Source organism: Chlorocebus sabaeus, chromosome 23 (genome assembly GCF_047675955.1).
Source record: "Chlorocebus sabaeus isolate Y175 chromosome 23, mChlSab1.0.hap1, whole genome shotgun sequence".
In the NCBI taxonomy this organism is placed as follows: Eukaryota; Metazoa; Chordata; class Mammalia; order Primates; family Cercopithecidae; genus Chlorocebus; species Chlorocebus sabaeus.
The window spans coordinates 19,035,785-19,060,844 of NC_132926.1; the positions used below are offsets into that span (position 1 = coordinate 19,035,785).

General features: G+C 38.8%; 1 pseudogene; it reads right to left on the bottom strand.

Annotated features, from left to right (window-relative positions):
- Positions 1 to 23,198: 23,198 nt before the first annotated feature.
- On the bottom strand, positions 23,199 to 23,929 carry LOC103244925 (small ribosomal subunit protein eS8 pseudogene; annotated as a pseudogene).
- Between the last annotated feature and the right edge of the window lie 1,131 nt (positions 23,930 to 25,060).

The following is a 25,060-nucleotide window of genomic DNA, read 5'->3' on the forward strand; positions in this document are numbered from 1 at the left end:
TACATATGCACAATGGAATACTATGCAGCCATACAAAAGGATGAGTTCATGTCCTTTGCAGGGACATGGATGAAGCTGGAAACCATCATTCTCAGCAAACTAACACAGGAACAGAAAACCAAACATTACATGCTCTCACTCATAAGTGGGAGCTGAACAATAAGAACACATGGACACAGGGAGGGGAACATCACACACTGGGGCCTGTCGAGGGGTAGGGGACTAGGGAGGAATAGCATTAGGAGAAATATCTAATGTAAATGTTGATGGGTGCAGCAAACCACCATGGCACATGTATACCTATGTAATAAACCTGTATGTTTTTCACATGTGTCCCAGAACTTAAAGTATAATAAAAAAATTGATACAGATGAGATCAAGAGCATATGTGTATAATTACATAAGCCATGTGTGTTTTATATGAGCATAGAAAGAAATGTAAAAATATATGCACAAAACTGACTTTTTCATATACTCTTCTGTTAGTTGGCTTTGAAAAAATGATGTTCTTATTTTTGAATTTTAAAAGAAAACTACAATAAAATGTGTATATGTTAAAAAAAAAATACTGAGTAAAACGAACAAAGCTGAAGGCATCACCCTATCTGACTTCAAAATATACTACAAAGGTGTCATAACCAAAACTGCATGGTATTGATATAAAAACAGACACATAAACCAATGGAACAAAAACAGAGAACCCAGAAATAAATCCACATATTTACAGCCAAATTATTTTCGACAAAGGCACCAAGGGCATACTACAGGAAAAGGACACTCTCTTCTTTAAGTAGTGCCAGGAAAATTGGATATCCATTTACAGAAGAATTAAATGACTTCCTATCAGTGTGGAGGGTATGAGGAGGGAGAGGATCAGGAAAAATAACTAATGAGTACTAGGTTTAATACCTGGGTGATGAAATAATCTATACAACAAACCCCCATGAAACATGCCTACTTAAGTAACAAACCTGCACATGTACCCCTGAATTTAAAGTAAAAGTATAAAATACTTTTATATTATATATATTTAAAAGTATATATAAAGTATATATGTATATATAGTATATACGTAAAAATATGTAGAGTATCTATAAAAAAAGAAACTAGACTTCCATATCTCACGGTATTAAAAAATCCTCAAAATGTATGAAAGAATTAAACATAAAACCTAAATTTACAAAATTACTAGAAGAAAACAGGAAAACACTCCAGGATATTGGTCTAGATAAAGATTTTGAGCTAAGACCTCAGAAGCACAGGCAGCAAAAGAAAAAATAGACAAATGGGACTATATTAAATTATAAAGCTTCTACATAGCAAAGGAATCAATCAACAGAGTAAAGAGACAACTTACAGAATGAGATGAAAAACTTGCAAACTATTTATCAACAAAAGAATCATATCCAGAATGTATGAGGAACTCAAACAACTAAACAGCAAAAATAGAGATAATCCCATTACAAAGTGGGCAAAAAATCTAAATAGATATTTCTCCAAAGAAGACATATAAATGACCAACAAGTATATAAAAATATTGCTCAGCATCACTAATTATCAGAGCATGCAAATCAAAACCACACGGAGAAACCATCTTACCCCAGTCAGATTGACTATTATCAAAAAGACAAATATTACCAAATGCTGGCCAAGATGTGAAGAAAAGGAAATGCTTACACACTGTTGGTAGGAATGTAAATTAGTACAGTAATTATGGAAAACAGTATGGTGATTTCTTAAAAAACTAAAAATAGAACCACCACAGGATCTAGCAATCCCACTATTGAGTATTTGTTCAAAGGAGAAGAAGTCAGTATATTAAAGGGATACATGTATTCCTATATTTATTGCAGCACTATTCACAGTAGCCAAGATATGGAATCAACAGTTCCATCAGCAATTCAATAGATAAAGAAAATGTGGTATATATACAAAATGTAATACTATTTGGTTATCAAAAGTAATAAAGTCATCTCATTTGCAGTCACATGGATGGAACTAGAGGTCATTATGCTAAGTGAAATAAGCCAGGCACAGGAAGACAAATATTTTATGTTCTCACTTATGTGTGGAAGCTATAAAAGTGACTCTTGTGGAGCAGAGAATAGAATGGTAATTACCAGAGACTGAAAAGCATGGTGGAAAGACACAGAGAGGTTGGTTAGGTACAAATTTACAGTTAGATAGAAGGAATACGTTCTAGTATTTAATAGCTCAGTAGGATGACTATAGTTTTAACAATAGTTTTTTGAATTTCAAAATAGCGAGAAAAGATTTGAAATGTTACCAACACAAATAAATGATAAATGTTGGAGTTGAAGGATATCCTAAATATCCTGATGTGATTATTATACATTTTATATACGTATCAAAATACCACATGAGTAGCAGAATTATTTACACTCATTATGTAATAATTAGAAAAAAAGAAGACAATGAGGTAGAGGACACAGACACATAAGGTGGGAGAAGGCCTTGTGGCCAAGGCTGTAGAAACCCACCTCTGGCATCAGCGAGCATGACCTGGATGTGAGACATGGAGTCAAAGAAGAACTTTAAGGTTTAATGACTGCCCTATTGTATTTTGGACTTGCATGGGGCCTGTAACCCCTTTGTTTTGGCCAATTTCTCCCATTTGGAATGGGAGCATTTAGCCAATGCCTGTACTCCCATTGTATCTAGAAAGTAAGTAACTTGCTTTCGATTTTGCAGGCTCATAGGCAGAAGAGACTTGCCTTGTCTCAGATGAGCCTTTGGACTTGGACTTTTGAGTTAATGCTGGAATGAGTTAAGACTTTGGGGGACTGTTGGAAAGGCATGGTTGTGTTTTGAAATGTGAGGACATGAGATTTGGGAGGGGTCAAGGGCAGAAAGATATGGTTTGGCTGTGTCCCCACTCAAATCCCATCTTGAATGGTAGTTCCCATAATCTCCACATATTGTGGGAGAGACCCAGTGCAAGGTAATTGAATCATACGGGTGGTTACCTTCATGCTGTGCTGGTGATAGTGAATTCTTACAAGATCTGATGGTTTCGTAAGTAGCTTTTCCCCTTTTTTGCTGGGTACTTCTCCTTGCTGCCACCAAGTGAAGAAGGACATGTTTGCTTCCCCTTCCACCATGATTGTAAGTCTCCTTAAGTCTCCTGAGGCCTCCCCCAGCCATGCTGAACTGTGAGCCAATTAAACTGCCTTCCTTCATAAATTGCCCAGTCTTGGGGACGTCTTTATTAGCAGCATGAGAATGGACTAATACACCATGTGAAGATAAAGGCAGAAATTGGAGTTAAGATGCCATAAGCCAAGGAAAACTTGGGGATTTAAAAGCTGAACAAATCATGGAAACGTTCTTTCCTAGAGCTTATGGTCCCTGCTGACCTTGAATTTGGACTTCTAGCCTCCAGAATTGTGAGACAATAAATTCCTGTTGTTTTAAGACCCCCACCCCGACTCCTCAAAAACAATAAATCAAGGCTTTGACTGACCTGGCTGGTGACCTGGTGCTGTGCTGTAGGAATGAGACAGAAGATTCTCAGCTTCAGGAGTAGAGCCGAGATAGGAGTGGGCAGGTAGTATTAGTAGAGAAATTTAGTGGCAGCGATTTCAAAATCAATAGGTAAGAATGTTTTACTTCTATGTGACACTCAGCACTATAAAGCAAATTATTTCAGAATGTATTACTGTAATGTTATTCTCAGGAATATAAAGGAAAATAAAAAAATTAAAAATGTTGGATGACTGCCATTTTTCTTTGAGACAGGGTCTCCCTTTGTGGTCCAAGCTGTACTTGAACTCCTGGGCTCAACTGATACTCCTGCCTCACCCTCCCGAGTAGCTAGGACTCTAGGTGCATGCCACGGTGCTTGGCTCTCCTGTGATGTTTAAATGTAATATCACTTGATGCAATATATTTGTAGTTATAAATGAAACTTTACTCCTTAACGTAAGGAGGATACTTGACTCCTTGAAGTTCATATAATTTCCACCAGACACTATTTTGCTGTTAGCTCAAGTGTTCATTTGTTTTAGCATATATAGAGTATTAAAGTGTGTCTACAATTGTTGAGTTCAAACTGACGTCTAAACTAATATAACTATGAATACCTTAAATAGCAAACACAATTAAATGCAGTACAGTGAGTTAAATAAAATTCCAGTGGCTCGGAAGTATAGTGTTGTTGACGGGTCATTGTCATGGGAATCAGAATTCCTGACATGGATGTTTGACCTGGAACAGAGTACCCAAAATTTCTTTTTGGTTTCAGCTTCTACATGTAAAATAAAAGTATTGGACCCAAGAACAAACCAAACCAAAAAAAAAAAAAAAATAGAAAAAGAAAAGTCAATGTGTGAAAGGTCAAATCCCAAAGGAATGGGGCATGCAGAGAGGCAGTAGTGAAACCTGAAGTGAAAAGAATGTCAGCCAGATGGATTGGGCAGATTTGGGAGAGTAGAGGAGCTGAAATTTTAAAAATTCCTGGAAGCTTTGAACTTTTATTTCTGCTGAGAACACATGCACCTCAATGCCTTTTCCAAATGCTCTCCATACTGTCTACCTATACAATACAATTTGGCATTTGCCATTTTGAATGCATAGGTTGGCACATCTACCATGTTCTTTACATTCTTCAGCGAGCTTCTGCAAGTGACAAACAGTCATATTTTGTAACAAAAAGATAACAGAGACAAGAACAGGACCATAGGCTTCTCCTAGAACCCTTGTTTTTTGAATGATGCAATAATCCTGAACCCAGTTTTATTTCTGTGCCTGTTAGTGACTCCAAAGGAGGTTGGAATGGCAACAAAGTCCAGACTTTCCAGGCTGAGGGCCAATTGATAACTGCCTTCACTGCATCCTACTTTCTTGCTACCTATTGGAGAAACAAGTGAATTTCATGATCAGATTGGCCAATGAATAAGTAGCTAGGGACCTTATAATTCTGCCCAAACTGTATACTGACCTATGGAAAAAACTGATTGGAATCAGTGTCAGGGATATCAGAGTTATAACTCTTCACTAAAGTTCTGATTTATTTTCTTGACTAGGTGGGAGGCTAATGCATCTGAAACAGAAAAGTTGAAAAACCTTAGTCTCCTAGGCAGATACTGGATCCCAACCCTACCTGACATATTACTATTACAGATAGTAAGGATTGCTACTCTTGCATTTCCAACACCATGTTCCCTTCCCTACACCCCACCACTTGCGTAAGAAGGAACATGAGCCTACATAGAACTGAGCAGGAGGATTAGGGCAGACAATAGATCTAGGGCTGATTTGGTAGCAGGTAGTCACAGGATAGCAGAGGAAAACCTGCCCTTTTTCTGGTCTCTTGTCTAAGGACCAGCAAACAGAGTGAAATAGAAGTGTAGTCTTTTTTGGTGAAAGGTGGTCTAAACTCCTTTACATGAAATCAAGCTTACTTCACAATGACTAGCCAAAACTGACGGTCTAGACTGTTATCTGCATAACTTAGGGACCAGGAAGGGATCTAACTTTACTTATAAAACATAGTGGAAGTTTGTGCCTGTGTTGTGAAAACAGTACCTTCAATTTCTGATTATTTGGTCTGGAGAGAATAGACTAAATTATTCATTAGAGTAGATGTAGGAAGAAAAGATTAAAGTTGTTTTCAGAGGGAATGTATTCCCTCTTTCATTTCTTACAGGATGTTTCTTGCTTAATGCATTCGTTTCCTTGGGCTTCCATAGCAAAGTACTGTACACTGGGTGGCTTATGCAACAGACATGTATTGTCTCACAGTTCCGGAGGCTGGAAATCCACGATCACATTTTTGGCAGGGTTGATTTCCCCTGAGGCTTCAGAGGGAGACTCTTGCCTGGTTTCTGGTGGTTTGTTGGCAATGTTCGCTGTTCCTTGACTTGTAGCGTCATCACCTTGCTCTCTGCCTGAATTTTCATGTAGCATTCACTGTCTGTGTCTGGCTGTCTCAAAATTTCCACTTTTAATAAGAACATCAGTCATATTAGATTAGAGGCTACCCTAGTGACCTTATCTTAACTTGATTACCTCTGTAAGGGCCCTTTCTCCAAATAAGGTCACATCCTGCAGTACAGGGGGTTAAGACTTGAACATATGAATTTTTTAGGAAACAAATGTATAACACTTAAATGCATGGATTCCTGATATTCATACTGAATATATAATTATACAACCATAATCCTAAAATCTAAATGCCATTGACTTCATTAAAAGAGTCTAGGTGAATAAGTTTTAGAAATATATTTTCCTTTCTCTAACTTGAGAGAGTCAGAATTTATCAATATCTATCCAGCATTGTGTTGAAACTGGGTTGTAATGCTTTTTCCTATCTGGGAAATAGAACTGGATGGACAGCTGGCTTCAGAGTTTGCATGAAGAGTACATAATCCTACTTATGTAACCCATCGTGTTTGCAAAATCTGCACTGCAGTTTTTTGGGAGGGAATGAGATGTTTGGAAATAAAATCTGCTGTGCAGGAGTGGAAAATTTATCCACTTTCCACATTATTTTTGTTGCCTGTATTTTTATTTTGCATTCTCAAGAAGTATGTATCCTTGCTTGAATGTTTTGCCTTTGCTGAACATGTCAGGAATGCAGAATTGGTGAATTCTGTTGCAAGATCTATTCATTGACCTTTATGTGATATGAAAATTGTTTAACTCCTTCAGGATTATGATTTCTTATGTTTAGAGTCAACTGGCCTCGCCTGGGGTAGAATGGGAAAGGTAGGCATAAGGAATGAATACTCACACAGCCCTTAAAAGTGTGAGGGTCCATTGTTCACGTTGTAAATCTGCAAACAAAGTCAGTCATTATATCCATGTTCTGGATATCTTTTTTTTTTTTTTTTTTTTTTTTTTAAGACAGATGCTCGCTCTGTTGCCCAGGCTAGAGAGCAGTGGCACAATCATAGCTCACTACAACTTTGAACTTCTGGGATCAAGTGATCCTCCCTCCTCAGCCACCCAAGTAGCTAGGACTACTGGTGTGTGCCACCATGACCGGCTGATTTTTAATTTTTTGTAGAGAGGGGTCTTGCTATCTTGAGCAGGATGTTTGTGAACTTCTGACCTCAAGCAGTCCTCCTGCCCGGGCATCCCAAAGTGTTGAGGTTATAGGCGTGAGTCACTGCGCCTGGCCTGTTTGGTTTTATGTTTAATCAGCCCTATAATACTTTCATCCTGATTCTGATTTACAGCCCTGTTCCCTCACTGTTAGTAGGAACTATCATTTCTTCATAACAAGTGATTCTGTTGGGACTGTAGATTATATTAACTCAGTTTTTGGACACTGGTCAATAATATTACCCTATCAGCTGGTAACAATGATTGGACTAAGGGAGGGGACATGGGCAAGTTAGCCAGTCAGAGGCTTTCCCTGGAATTTTAAATACCAATAAGGAGGGATTGGGGGGATTTTCTCCCTTCCCTCCCCTCGCCTCCCCTCCCCTCCTCTCCACCTTCCCCTCCCCCCTCCCCTCCCCCCTCCCCTCCCGTCCCCTCTTCTTCCCTCCCTCCCCTCCCTCTTCCCCCTCCCTTCCCCCTTCCCGTCCCCTCCCCCTTCCCCTCCACTCCTCCCCTCCAGTCCCCTCTTCTCCCCTCCGTCCCCTCCCCCCTCCCCTCCCCTCCCTCCCCTCCCTTACCTTCCGTTCTTTCCTTTCTTTTCTTTTCTTTCTTTCTTTTTTTAGATGGAGTCTTGCGCTTGTCGCCCAGGCTGGAGTGCAGTGGTGTGGTCTCAGCTCACTGCAACCTCCGCCTCCTGGGTTCAAGTGATTCTCCAGTCTCAGCATCCCAAGTAGCTGAGACTACAGGTGCACGCCACTGCATCTAGCTAATTTCTGTATTTTTAGTAGAGACAGGGTTTCGCCACGTTGGCCAGGCTTGTCTTGAACTCCTGACCTGGGTGATCTGGACAATTCGGCCTCCCAAAGTGCTGGGATTACAGGCATGAGCCACTGCGCCCAGCGAAAGCTAGTATTTTCAATGCAGTTACTCTTCTTTCCCACTACCACCTGGGATTTGGCTTCTCAGTTTATTCTTGGACCTGTCCATAATTTGGGGGATCTTTAGACAGTATCTGGGGCTCTCCAAACCTCTCTGAAAGAGAGAAGTTCTTTAAGCTTGTGCTATACACTGCCTGAGGTTTTTCTTGTTTTCTATTTATCCTATTTTATTTTATTTTATTTTATTTTATTTTATTTTATTTTATTTTATTTTATTTTAATTTTTTTGAGATGAGACTCCCTCTGTCGCCCAGGCTAGAGTGCAGTGGTGCGATCTTGGCTCACTGCAACCTCCGCCTCTTGGGTTCAAGCAATTCTCCTGTCCTAGCCTCCTGAGTAGCTGGGACTACAGGCACCCACCACCATGCCTGGCTAATTTTTGTATTTTTAGCAGAAACAGAGTTTCACTATATTGATCAGGCTGGTCCTGAGCTCCTGACCTCAAGTAATCCTCCCACCTTGGCCTCCAAAAGTGTTGGGATTACAGGCGTGAGACACTGCACCCGGCCTATTTATCCTTTAAGACCAGCTGAGATACCACTGTCTTTGTGAATTCTTCTCTAATTTGTTTAGTTAACAATGGGTCTCCACCTGTGTCCTATATAGCCCTGTGTCTTAATGATACTAATTCCATTCTGCCTTCTATTGTGGGTTCCAGTGTTGTGTAATAATTCACCCAAAATTAATGGGTTAAGATAACTACTATTTTATTTTATCTCGTCATCTTCTGGGTTAAAGGTTTGAACAGAACTTAGCTGGGAGCTTGCTCCTCTTCACCTGTTGTTTGATGGTCACTCAATGGTATTTAGCTGGTCTGGTCTAAAAAGTCCAAGACAGCTTCACTCACCTGCCTGACTCCTTGGAAGGGTTGCTGTTGCTGGTGGATCCTCTCTGTCCTTTTGGGTTTTGTTCTCTTTCCTTTTGGGTTCATGCCTTAAACAATTTCTATCCTGTTATTTTAGCAGGGTTTCTGGAGGGAGCATGTGTTCAATCTAGTATTTTTACCCGGAAGTCCCCAAAACCTAGTTTATAAAGTGCTTTCACATTTAGTTTCTATTTTCTCTTTACAAGAGCCTTATGAGTATCACGCCTCCATCTTTTAAGACAGAAAAACTGAAACAGACACGTGTTTTGGCAGTCAAGCCTTTTGATTGCAAGGAAAAAAACTCACTCAAGCCAGTGAAGGTATATGTGATACTCTAATTTAAAAAAATATTCTCATCAGCCACCAGGCTCACACTTGTGGTCTTTGAGGGTTGCTCTGGGTGCACCATCTAGATTTTCCTGGTTTTTGGAGTCCAGGTGTTCATTGGGATTTTCAGATAAAATACAAGATGCCCAATTATATTTGCATTTCAGACATATAACTAATAATTTTTTTAGTAAAGATATGTTTCAGCTATTTAATGGGATACTGTACTTATACTAAAAAAGTCATTGTTTACCTGAAATTCAAATATAATTGGGCCTCCAGAATATTTATTTGCCAAAGTTGGTAACCCTAGTCTACCTAGGTCAATAAAGGGTTCATGAGTATGAGGAATGATTGAGTTTTATGAGAATAGTTAAGAAAACACTCTTTGGCGTTAGCTATGGACTATTTCTAAACCTGGAATCATTGTTCAACAAAATCCTAAAGAAAGGGGAATGTTGTTCCTTGTTTATTATTTTTTTTTAAACCTTTTTATCTTTCCCTTTATTTCTTACCACACGTAAGCTAATTTGAGTAATTTTCAAGCTATCTTTCAGCAACACGTCATTGTCATATAGTCAAAATAATAGCTATCATTTTTTTAGATCTTATTTTATGCCAGGCATATTGCTAAATGCTTTAGATGTATTATCTCATCTAATTCTCATATGAACAGTAGGCAATAGTAGCACATTCTTATTTTACAAGTGCATGGGGAGACGCTGCAGTTGATAAAGCTTAAATGAGTTGCTTAAGGCTGGTTACTAAGTGATTGAGGGGACAGTGGAACAGTAGTGCTCTAGCTTTTTCCTGAAAGCAGAGTTTTGTTGAAAAAGAAAAGCTGTGAAATTAGTTCATTGCTTTTTTTTTTTTTTTTTTTTTTAGACGAAGTCTTGCTCTGTCACCCAGGCTGGAGAGCAATGGCGTGGTCCTAGCTTACTTCCACCTTCGCCTCCCGGGTTCAAGCGATCCTCCTGCCTCAGCCTCCTGAGTAGCTGAGATTACAGGCACCTGCTACCATGTCCAGCAATTTTTTAAATTTTTAGTAGAGATGGGGTTTCACCATGTTGGCCAGGCTGGTCGCGAACTCCTGACCTCAGGTGATCCCCCCCCACCTTGGCCTACCAAAGTGCTGGGATTACAGGCATGAACCACCGCACCTGGCTAGTTCATTGCATTTTTTTTGGTGTGTGAATAAGTTGGTAAATTTTCTTTTTCCATTGCCTTTGGAATTTTATGTGGTTTTGGCCACAGAGGGAATCCAGGTCTCCGAGTTCCTTGTTGTTTGTGCCTTCATGAAATCATGCGAACTCTCCTTTTCTCTTTGTTGCTCATTTTTATAGGCCTGCTGGACAAATTCAAATTCCAAAACAGAAGATAGCCAACAAACCCAGAAGATATTGACTCTTTATATTCATGCTTTCACAGAACAATGATGAGTGGTACTATTCTGCAGGATAAAATTTGAAAGAACTCACTACATTCATTGTTCAAAGCAATTGATTCACCCTTGAGAAAGCAGGCCGGTAGTTGAAGTGTGTTTACACAGTGACTCAGCCTCAGCCCAGAATTAGGTAACAGGTCTTTATTATCTTTACTTTCTTTCTTAGAAAAAAAAAAAATTGACAAAATTTTTACAGTGGAATGACTGCAGCATTTGGAGGTCTGTGTAAAAATTTCAAATATTGTTGTTCAGCATTTTTGAAGAGCCCCATTATGATTTAGTCCCCAATTCAGTTTTGTCACCACAAGAAAAAAGATGCAGTTTTCTTTTCTTACTTAAATCTATCAACGAGGTAACTCTCTGAGTCGTGTGTGTGTGTGTTGTGTGTGTGCTATTGTGTATGTGTGTTGTGTGTGTTTATACCGAAAAATTCAAAAGATACGAATAGGGCCTACTGAAGGTAATATTTTGCTAGCCACATTTCTTTCCCCAAATCTTTTTTTTAAATTTAATTTAATTTTATTTTAAATTCTGGGGTACATGTACGTGATGTGCAAGTTTGTTACACAGGTAAACGTGTGTCGCAGAGGTTTGCTGCACCTATCAACTGATCACCTATGTGTTAAGCCCAGCATGCATTAGCTATTTTTCCTGATGCTCTCCCTCCCACTGCACCCCATGACAGGCCCCAGTATGTGTTGTTCACCTGCCTGTGTCCCTGGGGTCTTTCCCCAAATTTTAAACAAGTAGCTTTTCTACGGTTTGAAGCTGTGATTGAAAATGGGGGAATAGAAGCTAGGAAATCTTTAAACAAAGGACATTAAAGTATGTCCAAATGAGTGGGAAACTGGGCCTCTTTATAATAGGCATGCTATGTCTTCTTGTGTGGAATAAACACAGCTATTCTGAATGCATCTCTGCTTTCAGAGACATACCGCAAAAATGCTAAGGATAGCTCAGCCTCTGGTACTAATCCCTTTTGTGACTTTGAGCAATTCCTGTAGCATCACTAGCTTTCAGTTTTTCCAAAGACGACAGATTAGTTCAGTGTTTCCTGACTTCAGTTATGTGCACATCTTTCATTTTTTGGTCATATCCCATTATTATAGATGTGGCTTAATATTTGTTTATTTCTAAGCTAATATTTTTTTAAAAGGCTCTCTATCATTCTCTTTCCTTTTAACTGAGGTAAGTATATGAGGAATGCATGCCAGTGGTGAAGGCAATGGCCAGGAGAGAATAAGGTGCAGTCTGTAGAGAGGCCAGGGCAGAGGATGCGGTTCTCAGGCTGGGGGTTCAGGAAAAAAGAGGGAAAGAGTTTGTGGGAACAGGGGAGGGGCAGACAGAGCTGCGCTTTCTGGCACTTCTTTTGAAAAAGAGTTTGGGCCCAGGGATGGAAGGGATGAAATCTAGAGAGTGGGAGGATCTGAGAATAAAGAGGGTGCTAAACTGAGGGGTTGCCAGGAGGGACTTAGGGAAGAGGAATCTAGGAAGCAGGGCTGGTGCCTGCTCCCTGGGAAAACAGTGCTTTCCCTCAGCCTCCTCTTTTCCTAAACACCAACCTGCTGGCACATCCGGCCGCAGCCCTGTGCCTTCTTCCCTCCCGCAGTGTCTCTGAGCTCCCGTGTGCTACAACCCCTCCTTACGGAAGGCTGTGGCTTGGGAATCTCAACCCAGGAGGAGATCTGAGAAGGTGAAGGGTAGAGGAGTTTAAGGGGGACCTAGAGGTGAGAACTCCGGTTTTTGGAATAAATTTCAACTCTAAAGAATGCTTCCAGTTCTACTATTCTATTTCTCCACAAACTGTTGCCAGTCACTGAAGGGGAAAAAGTTTGTTAATGAGAAAGGCCAACCTGGAGACTCCTTGTTTCATACCCTTCATTTTATAAACTTTCAAATCAGTAGGTGGGAAAAAAGACTTGCATATCTTTATTTTTGGCAGTTTTCTTTATCACAATTATTTTAAGTAACCTAGTTCTCTTTTCATTGTGCTCTTACTTTCAAGTGACTGGAAATCAGGTTATAGAATTAAAGACTGGCTCAAATAGAATTTGAGGTTTGGGATAGAGTGTACTCAAGTCTTGGAATTAGAAGGCATGGATATCAGTTTTGGGGCTACCACTTGCAGTGACCTGGTTAAGCTATTGGATGTCTCTGAATCCAATGTATAATCATCATAAAAAATGACAATATTGATAATACCAAATTATTGCTGAAAAGGGAAAGAAAAGATTAAGATGTCTATGACAATATTTTGTTAAGAAGAGGGCACTTACAGAAAGCTTTATTTTGTGCTAGACATTGAAGTGGTTATTAATTAGGTCTTTCTCCAAGGGCAAAACAGAATTTTGGTAGTTATTTTATTTGCGTGGTCAATGCCTATTCTCACACTGTGGATTTGAATTACAAATATCGTTTAGTAATCTTTCCCTAACAAATGAATTCAAAGATTGTCAAATATCTACTCACTTTGTACTTTATTATTAAGAAATTCTGGTATCTGAGTCTTCTAATATTCCACCAATATTCAAATAATCTACTGCTACAGGAACTACTAGTGAATTAACAAATACCTATTGAGTGTTGCCTCTTGGTAGAGCATTTTGATTAAATGGAACATATGTTTGCCTGAAGTGGAGCACTTCACACAACCTTGCAGCACAGCCCCAGGAACATCATTTCTAGGCACCGAATGCCATGATGTTGCTTGAAGATATGCAATGTGGTGGCCTGCTGGAGGCTGAAGTATATATTTTTTTGGTTGAGCAATTAAAGTATAAAAAAATTTCAAGCTGTGTCCCAAAGGGCTTTTGAAAGTGATAATGATAGCTTGTATTGGGAAGTTTATTTCAAGGAAAGTTTACACATTTAAATGCAAGATTATCTAGTAGGAATTTTATACTCTGATGTGAAATTCATGAAGGAATTCAAAAGCAATGCTTTGTTTCAAATTCATCAGACCTCTAATTTCCTCAACACAATAAATAGTTTTACCTTGAAAGGGCTTAAATAAAAGGCAATTGCCTAAACTTTCTCAAAATTCTAAATCCAAATGTGATTATGTTCTTCCTAAGTCGGAGCAAGAAAACAGAGATACTTCTAAAAAGTTAAAAACTTCAGCATCAAATTCTATTCTCTTCCAGATCTGACATCTTTTAATGTGTACAATTATTGACAGGTTAGTTCATTATTTGCAATTAAGCGGGAAAAGTACTCATATTGAGTAATTGAGTCAGAGAATTGCAATTTTATTTTTTAAGTTAATTACACAAATATTTTAGGTTTAAATCTATTTAGAGTTGAGGTTAATTACATTTGCCATATCCCAATACAAATATTTAATTACTTTACTGATTGCAAGTTATATTTCCTCCCGTGTTTAAAAACAGTGACTTCTAGTTTAATAATCAGCTTAAGTAAAAAGGACAACACCAGATACTAACAATAGGTGTGCATTATAAAAATAGTTTAAGAATCAAATTATGCCAGTGGTATTTTAGCAATTGAATTAAGTAAAATTATCAAGAGAAAGGGTATAGAAACATTACTCTTAAGGAGTGATTTGTTTGACTACATTGGAAAAGTTCCTAGGAACTGATGAAGTATAGAATGGAATTGTGGAAAAAAAGGGTAGCAAGAGAATGAAAAAATAAAAACAAAACAGAAAAACTGTATTAGTTTGTTTTCACATTGCTGATAAAGACATACCTGAGACTTGGTAATTTATAAGGAAAAAGAGGTTTAATGGACTCACAGTTTCACATCTGGGGAGGCCTCACAATCATGGTGAAAGGTGAAAGGCACGTCTTACATGGCAGCAGGCAAGAAAGAGAATGAAAACCAAGCGAAAGGGATTTCCCCTTATAAAACCATCAGATCTTATAAGACTTATTTACTACCATGAGAACAATATGGAGGAAACCGCCTCCATGATTCAACTGCTTCCCACTGGGTCCCTCCCACAACACATTGGAATTATGGGAACTACAATTCAAGATGAGATTTGGGTGGGGACACAGCCAAATCATATAAAAAACCAAACCCAATAATGGATTATCCCGATCGCTTCACTTCACCTCTGTGTGTTTGGAAAATGGGGTATAATGGCTACTTTAATTCACTGCCAAATATCTGATTCACAAGGTTAAGGACACTATACATCATCAGTATAACTGGTTGAAAAGTAGAAATCCTCCAAATTGTTTCTTTTAATTTATTCAGTACCAGATATGTGTTTTAGAGAATCTTTGAGATGTAACAGAGTAAGCAGTCTATTCACTGTAGTAAATTAAGCTATTGTCTGGTGACCTGAGTCATGCAGACAATCAGAATTAGATAACTATTAGCAGGTAAGAATTTCTAGGCATTACAGGTTTACTCTGACTAGAATACAATAAATTGAAGCAGTTTTCTCATATACTGTTGTTCATGGAATTAATTGGTTTTGAATATTTCTGACCTTGTATAATTGCTGTGGTCAAATATTAAATATAGTCATTACAGGTAATGAAGCTGTTTTAAAAAATTATTTTGAAAATGAATACTTACATATTCAAAGGATTATTATGGCCATAAAAAGCTATTCCCTTATTTAATAATCTGTCATTAAGTAAAACAGCTCTAGAAATGTGCTGGAAAAGACTTTGGTGATCCAATAATTTAACTTTCTTAGTTAACCTATAAGGAAAACAAGGTATGCAGAGACGTAGTGGCCAAGATCACCCAGAATGATAATTCAAACCCAGTTCTTCTCTTCTGAAATTGCCTTCAATAACACACAGGAAAACTGCTTATTATAGTAGGGACAGGCATTGTTTTTGACCAAAATAGAATAACACATTTTAATCACCACCTAACTCATGAGACATGCTTCCAAATGATTTGAGGCTTAAATTATTTGTTGTTATGGAAATTTTCAAACATTACAGAAGTAGAGAGAAAAAGAAAGTGAACTTAATATACATGTTTTACAGTTTCCATACTATAAATATTTTGTTTGCTTTATTTTTCATCTCCACTACAACTACCATTGCTACTATTGCTGGTGGTAGTGTTAAATTTTGCTAGTATATTTTATATTTTAGAGTCCCTAATATCCTGTCATCTGACTTATGTTACTAGTTTATTATGCATCCCTGACATATAAGGACATTTTAAAAAACACAATCACACTGCCGTTATCTTACTAGCAAAATGAACAATACTGTCTTAACATTATTTTATACCCAGTTCATATTCCATTTCCTTAATTACTTCAAAAACACTTTTTAAAAGTTAGTTTGTTTGAATCAGTGTCCAAACAAGGTGTTCACATTGCATTTGGCATTTATATTCTTAACGCTTTTAATCTATAATAGTCTCTCTTAATTTTGTTATCTTTTCTCATTTATTTTGTCAATATTATTGACAAATCTATTGTATACATTTATAAGGTACAGTGTCATGTTATGATATCTGTATACAATGTGGCCTGATTAAATCAAGCTAATCAACATATTCATCACCTTGCTTACCTATCCTTTTTTTATGGTGAGACATTTGAAATATACTCTCTTAGTAATTTTGAAATATATAATACATTATTATTGACTATAGTTACTCTGCTGTGGAACAGATCTCACAACCTATTTCTCTTCCCTATCTAAAAGTTTGTACCCTTTGATCAACAGTTCTCCATTTGCTCCCTCACCAACTTGTTACACCCCCTTCCCCTACCCCCTTTCACCCTCTGCCAACCTCTGGTAAGCATCATTCTACTCTGTGCTTCTATGAGTTCAGCTATTTAAGATTCCCCATCTAAGTTGATCATGTGATACGTGTTTTCTGTGCGTAGCTTATTTCACTTGGCTTAATGTCCCCTGAATTCATTCACGTTGTCACAGATGACAGAATTTTCGTTTTTTAAGGCTGAATAGTATTCCGTTGTGTACATATACCTGATTTTTTGTATCCATTCATTTGTTAATGGACACTTAGGCTGATTCCCTGTCTTGGCTATTGTGAGTAATGTGTTAGACTGTTTTGCATGTCTTTTGTTTCTTTCTTCCTCTCTTGCTATCTTTGTGGTTTTGTGACAGGCCAGGTCTCACTACAACACAGAACTCCATAACAACTGTTTCAGCACTGACTGAGTGACTAAGTTAAATATTAAAAGCTGAAAGGCCAGTGCCCTGATACAAAGGCTGGAATGTAATAGAAGCTCACTAAGAGTTTTGCCTAGGCCTTTTCTGGGCCTTAAAGGATGAAAAAATAAAGCAATTCTTAACAGGATCTGTTTAAGATTCAACAAGTTTTATTGGCAGTCTGTAGAAACTCCCCAAACCTCCATGATTTAGCAGGAGACAAGATAAGGGTAATCACGTCAGCACTCGGACCCATTTAGTAAATATACTGAGTAAATTTACCCATCAGGAAATTTGCTGAGGCTCCAGAGGAAGGTCTTCAGGACTCACATCTTAGTTATAGATTAAAAGAAGTTAATCATTTATGTCTTTAGATGAATCTACACTTACACGTGGACATATAGCTTAGAAGGTATATAAGCTCTGGAAGACTTCGTAATTTTGAGTTGGTCTGGTGATATTTTCCAGGCCTTGTCCCTGTAACCAGTTACAGAAATAAAAACTCTTCCTCCTCAGTTCATCTGCATCTCGTTATTGGGCCACAAGAAATAGCAGCCTGACCCTCAGTTTGGTTCAGGAACAGTTTTATGGTTTTCTGTGGTGGTATGCTTTCAATTTCAATCCTTTCTTTTTGTATTTTGCACAACTACTACAGGTTTTTGCTTTGTGGCTACCATGAGGTTTACATAAAACATCTTATCCTTATAACAGGCTACTTTAGGCTGATAACAACTTAACTTTACTCACTTACAGAAACTCTACACTTATATGCTCCCCTCCCACTTTTTATAACTTTGATATCAAGATTTACCTTTGTTTGATAAATTGTATTCTTTAATCATTTATTGTAGATACTGTTGTTTTTTTTTTTTTTTGAGACGGAGTCTTGCTCTGTCACCCGGGCTGGAGTGCAGTGGCCGGATCTCAGCTCACTGCAAGCTCCGCCTCCCGGGTTTACGCCATTCTCCTGCCTCAGCCTCCCGAGTAGCGGGGACTACAGGTGCCCGCCACCTCGCCCGGCTAGTTTTTTGTGTTTTCAGTAGAGACAGGGTTTCACTGTGTTAGCCAGGATGGTCTCGATCTCCTGACCTCGTGATCCGCCCGTCTCGGCCTCCCAAAGTGCTGGGATTACAGGCTTGAGCCACCGCGCCCGGCCTGATACTGTTGTTTTTAATACTTTCGTCTTTTAATTCACATAGTAGGGATACAAATGCTTTCCACATCACTGTAACAGTATTTGAGAATGCTGAATATGACTATGTATTACTTATATTATTGAATTTTTTTACTTTTGTGTGTCTTTTTGTTATTAATTAGCTTTTATTTCAGCCTAAAAAGTATTTTAGCAATTCCTATAGCACAGGCCTCATGATGATGAACTGTGTTAGGTTTTGTTTTCCTGGGAAAGGTTTTATTTATCACTCAATTCTGGATAGTTTTGCTGGTTAAAATATCGTTGATTGGCAGTTGTTTTCCCCAGCACTTTGGATGTATCTTTCCATTCTTCTCTGGCCTGCAAAGTTTTTGCTGAGAAATCTACTGAAAGGTGTATTAGACCTTTTTGAATATGATATGCTTCTTATCTGCTTTCTGTATTCTTTGTCTTAAATTTTTAAAAATTTGATTACAATGTCCTGTGGTGAACTCCTCTTAGGTTTGGATTTGGTTGGTGATCCGAGCTCCCTGTACCTGGATATTGCTGTCTTGCCCCAGATTTGGGAAAATTTCAGCCATTATTTACTTAAATATGTTTGTAGGGTTTTTTCTCTCTGTCTTCTTCTCCTCAATTTCTATTATATGAAAGTTAGTTCCCTTAATGGTGTCTCATGATTACCATGGGCCCTCTTTATTTTTTTCATTCTTTTTTCTTTTTGCTATTCTAGTTGAATAATTTCAGATGTCCTATTTTTTAGCTCACTAATTGTTTCTTCTATTTGATCACTCTGCTGTTGAAGGTTTCTATGGAAAATTTTCCATTTAGTTATTGTATTTTTTATCTCTAGGTTTTCTATTTTTTGTTATATTTCTTTGTCAGACTCATTTTTTATGTATTGAGTTTTCCAAATTTCATTTAGTTTTCTATTAATATTTTTTGGAGTTCCCTGAACTTTAAAAGGATTATTCTAAATTCTTTGTCAATCATTATATAGCTTTTCTTTTCTTCTGGGTCAATTATTGAAGTTTATTGTTTCTTTTGGTGGTATCATATTTCCTTGATTTATTATAATCTTTGTGTTCTTACATTGATGCCTATACATTTGAGGAGATAGCTACTTTTTCCAGCCTTTGCAGGCATGCTTTGGAGGTGGTAGATCTTTACTATTTAGTCTGGCCTAGAATCCTGGATGGGCGAGCTGGTAGCAAACCTGGAAAAGCAGGTTTTGGTATAGGCTCTCTAGATGGGCTAGGTGGCTTCCTGTTCTCTGCAGTCAAATGGGTAGTGCTGGCTGTGCTCCATGGTCTGGTGAGACCACTGGATGGATGCTGTCATCAGGCAGAGTTTTGCAATGATCTCTGGTCAGGCAGGATTACAGGTTTCTTCCCTGGTTGGACAGTACTGTTGTTTTGAATCTAGTTGGGCAGGTTTGGATGCTGGGTTCCCAGGCTGGATGAGGCCTCTGAGGTTGCTGCTTGGCCACGTGAGTTGGGTAGGGCCAGAGGCTATGCTCCACAGATATATAGGTATGTAGGCTTGCCTCCTGGCCTAGGTCAGGCTTTAGCAGAGCACTGAGACTTGCATTTGAAGTTGGGCAGGGCCAGGTGGGTACTCACTAACCTGCAGTTGCCTCCTGTCCTGGTCTTAGTTGGATCACCTCTTAGCTGCTGGGGTTCAGAGGGACCAGATGCTCCTTCTGCAGGTAAATACTAACCTATAGTTGCCTCCTGGCCTAGGGAGGACCTTTTATCTTGGGTTTTCTCAGTTGTGCAGTTGAAGGGGATGTCTCTGCTTCATTCCGGAGTTCTGGGATATTCATAAAGGTATTTTTGCCCTTGGATAGTTGCAAGTTGGGCATGTGTGGAGGAGGGAGTGGAGCCAGAGAACTCCTTTCTGCCGTCTTGCTGATGCCACTCTCACCCATTTAAAATTTTTGTAAAGAACATCATCTATTGAATACACCAAGCTTATTGTCCTTCAGGATGTGCTGCGTCCTACATATGACTGATTGGTTTCTTCTAGTGTTGTGTTGTTTAACTTTTTTCTAGCCTTTATACATCTTGTAAATGGGAAGTTAGAACTCTGAAGCCTTGATTAAACTCAGCTTTCATTCTTTTTTTAAAAAACAAATGCTTTGTACTTTTTATTGCATCACATGAGGTGAAACAGAATTTTGGATGTTCCACTTTCAAATGCAGTCAGCATGATTTCTTCTTTTTAACGTTTCTCATCTAATTTTAACTGATGGTTTTAGCATCTATGATGATTATTGCCTTGACCCATTATTTTATTAGGGATTGCAAATGGTGATTTTCTTATTTTATCATTCTTTTTGCATTTATTTGCTAGAAATGTTCTGCATACAAGACCTTTTCCTCAGCAACAGTTGGTTATACTGAAATATAACTTATGCAGAAAAGTGGAATTAAATGCTCAATACATTCCATATATTTGTTGTTTTTTATAGTAATGGCTTGATGACACAGCAAATTCTGGTGATGACCAATGGGTTTTAAAAAATATTTTAAAAAATATCTGCTATATTTCAATCAGATACTATTATTATTATTTTTTTGCTCCTCAAATTTGGCTCACTGTAGTCTGTTAGGAGACTCTCCAACTTGGCTCTTAAGTACTTTTGACATCTTTTTCTTTGGCCTCACATAAACAATACATGAAAGAAGAGATGAAATTTGTGTCTCAGACATTCAAAGAAAATGTGTTCTTGGCTCGGAAGACAATTTATAAAGAGGATTAAAAAAGACTAAGAAAACAATGTTGAAATAACTGTTCAAAGTTTCTCCTCTGAAGTAGATGATGGTCATTTATGTACTACATTCTAGATATGGCTGATATGTATATATATTCTTAAAAACCCAACAATGTCACATTATTTTATAGGCACACCTTAAATGTAATCTTAATTTTAAACCAACTGACATAGAAATTCATAATATTATGGTCCTATTTATTAATCTTCCTGTACTAATCATACTGTACTGCTTATTAATCATCCTTTTTATGTGCTGAGGATCCAGGGATTAAAAACAAGACAAAAGAGTTGTACTGACTCAAAAAGTTGGTAATATAGTTTAGGTTCCAGAGGAAAACCAATTTGGCTTCTGTAAAGAAAAGCAGAGCACACTGATAAGGAGCTCAGGTTTTGGATTCAGAGGAATATGGATCCTGACTCCTCTGAAGCCTTTCAAAGTCAGCTAACATTTTCAGGTTTCACTGTCCTCATCTGTGAAACAGTGTAATACTACTGATTTCATAGTGCAGGGATAAGTATGTAATGAAATACTTGTAAAGCATTCAGCACAGGACATACAGTAGTGACTGGTGAGAACAGCATTTGGTAAAGATGTCTGACTGGGGTTGACAGGGGCAGGGAGGGAAGCTCACCATGGTGGAGGTGAGACATTTAAAGGAACAATCTGCTGGCTTTTCAAGTCATTAATTTGTGTCACACCTTAGGATTCTTTGTTACATTTCTGAATGAAAAGGGGCTTTGGAGGACATCTATCTAACTGCCCCCCGCAACCAATTTTCTACTTAAGAAAATCAAGGCCCAATAAAGTTAAATGGCTCACATTCATATCACTACCATGCAACCACTAATGACAGAACTCAGAACAAGCAGTATTGTCCAACAGAAATATGATACAAACTACAGATGTGATGTTCAATTTTCTAGTAATCTGTATATTTCATGTTTACAGCACATTTTAATTTAGACTAACAACATTGTAGATACTCAGTAGCCACATGTGACAAATGACTAGTGTTTTGGACAATACAGATCTGTTTTAGTCCATGTAATGTTGCTATAAAGGAATATCTGGGGCTGGGCAATTGACAAAGAAAAGAAGTGTAATGCCCAGACAGTATGTTCCCCAAAGAAGACCACCAGAGCCCAGAGTCAAAGCCAAGCGGCAAGGATCTTTTACTGCAAGTTCGAACTTGGTCCCTCCGTTCCACAGCATACAAGAGGGCCCCGAACAATGCGAGTGCTTGCCTTTTATAGCCCGATGTAAATAGGATACGTAAAGTTACAGAGGAACAAGGGAATTCTTTTGGTTACAGCACTACAATTGGTTAACATTTTAAGTTATACATTTAGCAGTTTTCTATTGGTTCCCGCGCTTTCAGTAAAACCACGAACGGCTGTGTCCTTTTCGGAGATTTTCCAGGTGGTGTTTTTCTAAAGTTGAGATATATAGTAGTCTCTGAGTTGAGAAATGTATTTGTACTGGGCTCAGGAAGTTGAGAGATAAATAGTGGGATGTGTTTGTACTGGGCTCAGGAAGTTGAGAGATAAATGATGGGATGTGTTTGTACTGAGCTCAGGAAGTTGAGAGATAAATGGTGGGATGTGTTTGTACTGGGCCTGTTTGTGTTGAGCCCGGGGCTGAGGAATGTGCCTGATTTCTTTCAGAGGTTTATTTGGCTTACAGTTCTGCAGGCTATACAAGAAGCATGGCACCGACATCTGGTTCTGTTGAGGGCCTCAGTCTGCTTCCACTCTTGGTAGAAGGTGAAGGGGAGCCCGTGTAAGAAAAGATCACAGAGGTCACATGAGAAGAGAAGAAGCAAGAGAGAGGAGAGGTGCCAGGCTCTTTTTAACAACTTGCTCTGGGGGAGCTAATAGAGAGAGAGCTCAATCACCCCCAAGGGAGGGTGTCAACACATGAGTGTTCCACCCCCATGACCTAAACACCTCCCGTTAGGATCCACCTCCAACATTGGGGATCAAGTTTCAATATGAGGTTTGGAGGGGTCAAACATCCAAACTATAGAAAAATCCAAAGTTCAGTTCTCCTAATTCCTGAGCATATGGTTTCTTTCCTTCTCCACATGACTTTCTTCTTGTTTTCCATATCAGAAATAATTGTCTTACAACATACATGGGCCATTAAACATAATTTTTCATCTTGAAAAAAATGTCACTTGTGGTCCTGATGCATTTAGGGGAAGAAATTCTTTTAGGTAAGCCTTCCCTGGAGACTTACCACTTCTGGAAACTCTACCAGTGGTTTGTCAATAAACAATTTCAAATGAGAACACATTATTAGACACAAGGTGCTAATTGCAATCATAGAGATTTATATTTCTTTTCTTTTTTTTCCAGACAGGGTCTGACTCTGTCACCCAGACAGGAGTACAGTGGTGTGATCTTGGCTCACTGCAACCTCCGCCTCTTGGGCTCAAGCAGTCCTCCCACCTCAGGCTCCAGAGTGGTGTGGATTACAGGCATGAGCCACATGCCTGGCTAATTTTTGTATTTTTGTATTTTTTTTTTTTTTTTTGTGGGAACAGAACAATAAACACCTTTATTACATGGGTGAAGACAAAACGAGGATTTATTTGCCTTTCCGGGCCTTGATTTTCCTAAGATAGAGCTCCAACTCTTTGCCCTCTAGCATATAGCCATCTGCTCGGCCACACTGTCCGGGCCTGGAAGCAATGCACGCAAGAAGCTTGCCCTACTGGAACTGCTCCTCCAGGGGACTGCTGATTTTGACATTCTTTTTCCTTTCATCATATTTCTTCTGAAATTTTTTAGATCGTTTTTTGTTTAAAATCTCTTCTTCCTCAGGAGTCAGCTTGGCTCCCTTCTTGCGGCCCAGGGGCAGCACACAGTGGGACTCGTACCACTGTCGGTACGGTGTGCTGTCAATGAGCACCATGCAATTCTTCACCAGGGTCTTGGTACAGACCAGCTCATTATTAGATGCATTGTAGACAACATGGATGATCCTTGGTTTACGAGTACAACACTCTGAGCCCCAGGAGAAATTCCCTACGTCCAGCCTCAGGGCATGGTATTTCCTGTTACCTCCCGGCACACGCACGGACTGTGTGGATGCCGTGGGGGCCAATCTTGGTGTTGGCAGCCAGGCGCCCCAACTCATACTTCTGCTTCTTGTGTTAGGGCTTTCTCTTGCCCCCGGTTTTGCTGCGTTTGTGCCAGTTGTCCCGAGAGATGCCCATCGCTCGGCGCTGGCTGGAAAGAGCAATTTTTGTATTTTATTAGAGATAGAGTTTCACCATGTTGGCCAGGCTGTTCTCGAACTGCTGGCCTCAAGTGATCTGCCCTCATTGGCCTCCAAAAGTGCTGGGATTACAGGCATGAGCCAACACGCACAACCAAGATTTCTATTTCTTTGATAATAAGTTTTTGCCTAAAAGTTTTATCAGAAAGTTCATTATTAGTCATGGTCAAATTGTTGGCCCATCTCTAGCAGATGCACAAGTTTTGACAACATGCATTAGTCTCTCTCCTGCCTTTCTTGTTTCTTTCCTATTTTAATTTCCCTTTAGCTTTTAGAAAATAGTATCATTTTAAAAATAAAATTATATGTATACCTGGCTTTAAGAATCAATAATTTCTTAAGATTTGTTTTAAAGAAAGCAGCATCTTTATACCCTATTTTCTGCTTTCCCGTATCTGCGATCCTCCAGCTGCAAAGACTGAACTCTTACAGCTATTTTTTCAGTTTAGGGCACACTTTTGAGACCTTTCCACTGTGGAAGAAGAGATTTAGCTTTCTCCCCCTCCACTTCCTGACCACCCCCTCCCTGCTTCCCCCTGAAATAAAAGCAATTTTATTATTCATCTAGTAGTCCAATAATACTTGTAATTACTGTCCTGTTCTCCTGCACCAACACCTCACACCCAGCAGAGTTATATCATAATTTTGGTCAGAAAATTCAGTGTTCAGCAATATGACTGATGTCTGTAAATACTATTCATGCCTTAGTCATGTAGTATACAATAATTGTTTTTCTTTTATTGTACTTTTTGTTCCCTGTTGGAGTTAATAATTTTGTTTTGTTGTTTTATTTAGAGTTTTATGTAGATATCAACACCCAAACTCATTAACCTGAGAAATGCAGCTTTATCTTTTGCCTGTAGGATGAGGAGATGAGAACTAGTTGAAGTGGGAGAGGTAGGAGGGAAAAGCATCTAGAAAGAGGGAAGGACATGTGCAAAGGCCCTGTGGCTAGGGGACAATGATAGATAAGGAACCACAAAGTGGCCAGTGTGAGTGCAACATGGAGAGAGAGGTAGAATAAACTGCTGGAGTGGGAAGAAGCAGCCAGGTCGTCCACAATTTGTAGGCAGTGTTGATGGTT